We start from the raw sequence: 7,050 nt of genomic DNA on the forward strand, positions 1-7,050 counted from the left end.
TTGAAACTATACAAAACAAGGCTCTTCCTTGCTTTTGATTTGGGTAGAGTCCTCTGAGATTTTTATTTTTATTTTTTTGTCTTTTATAGAATTTTATTGCTGGTTCTTTGTGGATTCTGTACCTCAATGATTCTGTGTTTAAGTATTATTTTAAAATATTTATAATGAGGTGCTCATTCAACAAAAATATATATAAGAAGTTAAGAACTATAAAACGAAATCGGAAAGGGGGGACACGTTTAAAAAACCAGTTTTCTCAAGACTTTTATTTTGATTCTTCATAATTCAATTCATGATGTAAATTTTATAATAGCAGCTGGTAAGGGTACTTATGAAATCTTCAAGTCTTGAGTTTGACTTTAATTTAAAATATGAAAACAACCAAAGCTTAAGCTTATCGACAGCTCAAATGCCCTTGAAAGTTGAAAAGTCTAAACTATAAAATAGAAATCATAACTTCAGCCAAGTCAAAAGAAGAAAATATTGAATATGGCGGAAGTCCATTAATTCACTCCATTAATTGAATAAAATTCAAGAAGATGACATTGCAAAATGTTACAAAGATTTCAGCCATTCATCCCACGAAGAATCAACCATTACATTCAAACTATGCGGCATTTCCCATACCAATCTAGTTGAAATATGTGATTCTAAAAAACAAAAAACTCCATAAATCTTGTATATATAGGATTCACCGTACACCATATTTTGTTCATCTTAGCAAATATATCTTTCTTATAAGCAATGGCATCTAAGGCTTTGAGTTCTAGTTTGGTGACCCTTCTCATATTTGCCATCATCTTGTCCCCGATATCAACATGTGATGCAGTTAGGTTTACTCAACGAGGTATATATATAAATAATTCATCACCAATGCTTATATATATATATATGTGTGTTACTCTTACTAATCGGGACAAGATTTTAAGTTTGATTTTGATTTTTGTTTTGCTTGCAGCTTCGGGACCAATATGTCCTGCTTGTGTTTGTTGCACACCTGCACCACCTGGCTCTTGTTGTCAGTGTTGCGCAACTCCTGTTGAAACTCAGTCCGAGAATGGGTCTCCATGATACTATATACATATTTCAGGACTCCATGAGAGCCAAATTTCAAGAATAAAAGTTGTTTATGCAATGGTGACCAAGACCAAGTTTCAATGTTTTATTATGTTGTTGTAATTTGATACCAAATATATCAACGTTTTAATTATGAATTTCTGCAATTGAATATTGTTCATTTATTTTGGCTATAGGAGATGGATTCTCTGTTGTCCATGCTCATACAATATTTGCTACAGTGATTAGGTCTGGTTTGTGTTGTAATAAATTCTCCCTCCGTCCTCTTTTGGAGGAATGTTTCCTGTGCTTCTGTATAATGAAGTTATGACTTATGACCAAAAAAGAAAAAAGTTTCACTATTTTATTATGGTATAATTTGCTGCCAAATATATCAATCTTTGTGCGATATTTCTTATTCTATTATTCGTTTCACAAGGAGCTGAGAGCAAATTTTCAATAATAAAAGTATTCTCTGTAATTTTTACTAAGTTGCACTGTGATTTTATTTTTCCATAAAAAAAAAAAAAAAGTTGCACCGTGTAACTGTGTGCATGTTGTGATTCGGGCTTTCTCACATCTTGGATCTATGTTGCTTTTCACCAAATATATCAAATTTGTTTTTTGCGGTACATGTATAGACATACAATTATAATTGTATGTATAGACATACAATTTTTGTTCATGTATTTGTTACGTATAATTTAAATTATTATTCATTTGACAAAGAGGACTAGTGAGCTTACTTTAGTAGCTGTGTATGATGGGCTTCGATAGGCATATATGGATTGCTTATTGGGCTTCAGCTGGGCTGTTTATTAAGTCCGAGGTGCCTGAGGGCTGTGTATGGTATGTCTTACGTGCTAAAGATGCTTAGGTTTGTGGGTCATCAAAGGGTGCTTGACGTAGTTGCATGAAGGAGATGATTTCATGAGACCACTTTCTTACAATGGGCTCACATGTAAATCTCACACATATAAAATAACACAATTTTTGCTATAATTCACCTCATGGCGAGTTTTGAATAGTAAAAGTATGTCCTCACATAAACTCACTTTTACACATTTACTACTTCTAACTTGCCATGTGGCGAGTTGTGGTAAAAATTATATCATATTATATGATCCTAGCATTACTTGCGAGATTCTCACATATAAGAGACAAGTTATTATAAAGGTCCTACGGGTGAGGTTCATTTAGAATTGACGTACTCCATTGGGTCCTTCTGCAGACCCGTGGACAAAGCTTGGGTCTTGACCCAAAACCAGATTGGGACATGCTAGGTCCAATCCCCTTTGCTAAGTTCTTTGATTGAGACATTACTAAAACCACTCGAGTTCCAATCCGTCAATCTTTCTTTATACACAAATCGATAAATAGCCTAACAATCATTGTTCAAATAATTGGAGTACCAATTTAAAGTATGCAAATTTCATTATCAACCCTTCAAAAATAAAGAGCCAATTTTGGTTCCAATCCGTCAATCTTTCTTTATACACAAATCGATAAATAGCCTAACAATCATTGTTCAAATAATTGGAGTACCAATTTAAAGTATGCAAATTTCATTATCAACCCTTCAAAAATAAAGAACCAATTTTGGTCATGGAACGTTAGTCTTTGAGGACACTATTTTTCAATTAAAGTTTAGTTTTGTAATTTTTTTTTTCCAATCATGCTTACCGCAATCAACGAGTCAACAAAAACAGTATGTGAACTCTTCGATAAGCAATGGATACTTATCCATTAGTTGGGTGGAAAAGGTTGAGTATGAAAAGTGCGAGATTTTTGTTTTTTGGTTTGGTGTGATAGATTTTGAAAGATGGAAAAGGGAGTTGGTACCGATTTTCCACTCTGCCCACCAAAATCATCTATTCTTACCATTCGGAGAAAAACTAAGCATTCTCATTTTGTTCGTGTAAAATAATATGTTTATTTTAATATAAGAACCTATTTTTCTATTTTACTTAACAAATTTTTCAAAACACCTACTTTTAAGTTATTTTATCCTAAATCATATTTCAATCAAATATAAAAATTTCTTAATTTTTTAATTGTTATCTTTTTTCAAACATCAAAACTATCGTTCACTCTATTTTTTCATCCTTAGGAAACAAAAGAAAGTAAACAATTGAAATGAACAACAGTGCTTGTGCATTTTTACACAACAAATGTATAAGTTGATGTCAACAATTTTTTAGATTGGTTGGGAAAATTTGGTCCTCATGCCATTAAGTATGAGCTTATGTGAATGCTCTGTTTTATTTGTGTTGATTACAGATTAATGATGTATGACACCACTTTGGGTGACAAATCTTGTCTTTGGAAAAAAATTGGATTCTTTAATTATATTATCCATTTAGGAACAACTTATCGAGGTTTTGTCTAAGCATTAGTTCTTGATGTGGCAAACAAGTCATAGAGAAATATTTTCGAGCTACCGTGCATCTAAAAACGTGTCACATTGGATTTTGGTCATGATTATGTAATTAATTTATTATTAAAAGTTGGAGCATAGGAAATATTGGGTATAGTTCTATTTCTACCATGTGTGTTTGATAAAAAGGATAGAAAAATTAAATGACAAAGAATAAATTACTATTATACATTTTCTTGGCTTCTTCCCTTCATATTCATAGGTCCAATGTCAAGGGGGATAAAAATGCATAGTGATATGAACATTTTTGGAATCAAAAAACTTATTTGAATAATTTGAGAATCCATATTGTATAAAGATGAAATTAATAAATTTGGTATTACTTTATTTATCTCATTCAATAGTGTTAACCATCAACTTACATAAATATAAATACAACCTAAGGACTTTATAGCTTGGTTGGTACCTCTTATTTCTAACAAAGTCGTCTTAGATTCAAATCCTCACGATCTTAACTATCAAATTATCATAATAAATAAATAAATAAATATATATATATATATATATATATATATTTATCACAAAATTTCATTCTATAGTTTGTAACTATAACAATTTAATTAAGTGATTTAATGGTTATGAATTAAAAATCACATTAGAAAAATATAAATTTATAATAATAACTATAATCTCAAATAAAATATTATTATCTCTATTCATTTTGAAAGAGAATATAACTTAAAAATGGTCGGATATGGCAAGTTACGGTAACAATTAGAATATTTTTGGGCTGCTAGCTAGTAGCTAGTCCGATGCAACATTTTTAATCAGAGACTATCTAGAATTTAGCTAACAAAGTGCATTTCCTATGCAGAGGATTTGGCTCTTAGCAATCCAGTATATATATCCTTTAAGTAAGGAGTCTTGTGACCTAGTACAAGAGTTGGGGTTTAAACCTTCACTCCCCATAAATGTAATCACCAAATTATTAAAAAATAAAATAAAACATTTCTTAACAAATCCTTTCTAAATGAATGATATATTTGATCACTGTACACAATCATGTACAATCACAGAAAAAGAAAATAAATCAAATAATTTGATATGATGAATCTGTTGTTATTTAATATTCCAATCGAATCTTTTTATATTTTACAATAAATTAAAGGACAATTGAAATGATATTTAGAATAAAATTGGAGTGCATTAAAAATTTAAAGATACTTGTCATCAAATTATAGTACTTTTGTTTTTTAAGAGATAGTTTTAAACTTATGATGCCACAAGATGTTTTATCAATTGAACAAACAGAAACCTACAAAATAATAGTATAGTTATTAATTAGAAGTACGCTTGACACAAAATTAAAGTGCAACCAAATTTATGGCTAATTTTTTTTTTCTTAGAAATTTGTGTTGAGGTTAAGTTTATTTCATATTTTATTGTTTTCCTGAAAAAAAAAAAAAAAAAAAGTTGCAGACAAGTCACATGAAGGAAGAAAACGTCAGCACTTAAATTGACTTTAGCGGTTACCCCCAAACTGGGAGGCGGTATATGGTGTACCCGGCATATATGCCGGGTCACTCACACAGGGGCGGGTCCCACACACTGTGGGGTCCGCCCCTGTGTGAGACACCCGGCATATATGCCGGGTACAAGATATATTTTTCGCCAAACTGGGGCTATCAATCCGACATGCACGTTATTCAATTTGCAATTGTTTTCCTGAAGTGGAGCCCTTATTCTTATATGACTTAATTGGGTCTAATAAATGTTATTCTCAATTAGGATCCTCATATTACGCAATGACTTGATAGTTATAGTTCATTCCTATTAAGAGCATCCACATCAGTGTATCTAAAATCATGTATAATGCAAATTTTTTTCAATTTTACACATTTTGAGCTACATCAGTAGAGCTAAAACTGGCTAAAATAGTGTAAACCCATCCCCGAGCTACAGTACCGTGTAAATATACACGGTTACTGTAGCTCGTTTATACAATATTTTATGATTTTCCTTTGCTCCTTTTTTTCTCTCTCTGATCCGTTTGCAACAGACTCATCCTCTCATCTTTTTCTCAACACAGAATATACAGATATAAACTTTGCTCAAAAAAAAAAAAAACACAGACATACACAAACAAACATGGATCGGTGCTTGACTGGTCGGAGCTCGTGGGTCTTGCCGTGGATCGAAGCTGGCAGACGCTGGATCGGAGCTGGCGGATAGGCGACCGGAGCTCGCGGATCGCGATCGGAGCTCGAGGATCGGCGATTGGAGCTCGCGGAGCGACGATCGGAGCTCGCGGAGCGACGATCGGAGCTCGCGGATCGCGATCGAAGCTCGCGGATCGGCGATCGGAGCTCGCGGATCGCGATCGGAGCTCGCGGATCGCCGATCCGAGAGCTCCAATCGCCGATCCGCGAGCTCCAAGAGCTCCGATTGCCGATCCGCGAGCTCCGATCGCTCTTAGATCGCCGATCGGAGCTCGCGGATGGTGATCTGAGCTCGCCGATCAGACTCACGGACGCTGATCTGAGGTGGTGATCCGAGAGGTAGTTGATGGAGAGGGAGAGGGAGAGGGAGAGGGAGAGTCTGAGAGATGGGTTTGGAGAAAGAGAGAGCAAAAGTGAGAAATGAGCTGGGGGAGAGAGAGAGAGCGGTAATTTAAGAGTTAGTTGGTGTAAAATAATAAAATATTAAAGAAAATTAATTATTTAATTAAAAAGGAGGGTAGGATAGATGAACTGATGTGGAGGTTTTGTAAAATTAAATGTGTAAAATAGAAAAAAGTGGGTTTTTAGTGTAAAAGTGAATGTGTAAAATGGAGGAGCTGGTGTGGATGCTCTAAGTTTGGTCAGGGTGAGAGAGAGATGATATAAGATGAAGAGAGTAAAATAAGATTTTTTTTTATTTTATTTTTTTTATAATTATTTTGTGAAGGAAAGAAAATAAAATGAAGTGGAATTTTCTATTGAGTCCATTTCCCCCCCAAATGGAGAAGAAAGAGATAAGAAAATGACACTAAGAAGAAAATACAAAATCACTCATACTTTTTCTTCATTCTACTTTTAATATAATTTTCAAAGTATCCTTTTCCTTTGTGTCAATGGTATCTCTCCCTTCCCCCTTTCTTTTGAACACGAAAGTATGTTGGCTTAAAAAACAAAGGCTTTAGTCATTGTTGCAAAGAACTTATGCCGTAATGTAAGGATGAAAAAATTATATCTTGTACCCAGTATATATGCCGGGTCTTTCACACACAGACAAGTCCCGCAGACAAATAACTTATGCCGTAACGTAAGGATGGAAATATTATATCTTGTACCCGGTATATATGCCGGGTCTCTCATATAGAGGCGGGCCCCCCATAGCTTATGCCGTAATGTAAGGATGAAAATATCATATCTTGTACCCGGTATATATGCTGGGTCTCTCACATAGAGGCAGACCCCACATGCTATGGGACTTGTCTGTGTGTGAGAGACCCAACATATATGTCGAGTGCACGATATGCTACCTTGTAAGGATGGAGTCTCATGTATAGGAACTCTGGACCTGTTGAGATTTTGACACATGTCAACATCTCTACGAGTCTAGTGCTCCTATGCACT

The 7,050-nt window shown here is 34.1% G+C and overlaps 1 long non-coding RNA gene across 1 annotated transcript; it reads left to right on the top strand.

Annotated features, from left to right (window-relative positions):
- Positions 1 to 680: 680 nt before the first annotated feature.
- LOC142636616 (uncharacterized) lies at positions 681 to 1,384 on the top strand. The gene is made up of 2 exons (XR_012844363.1): positions 681 to 847; positions 959 to 1,384. It is a non-coding gene; the product is annotated as an uncharacterized LOC142636616 (long non-coding RNA).
- Positions 1,385 to 7,050: the final 5,666 nt, after the last annotated feature.

The sequence above is a fragment of the Castanea sativa genome, chromosome 5 (genome assembly GCF_040712315.1).
Source record: "Castanea sativa cultivar Marrone di Chiusa Pesio chromosome 5, ASM4071231v1".
NCBI classification, from domain to species: domain Eukaryota; kingdom Viridiplantae; phylum Streptophyta; class Magnoliopsida; order Fagales; family Fagaceae; genus Castanea; species Castanea sativa.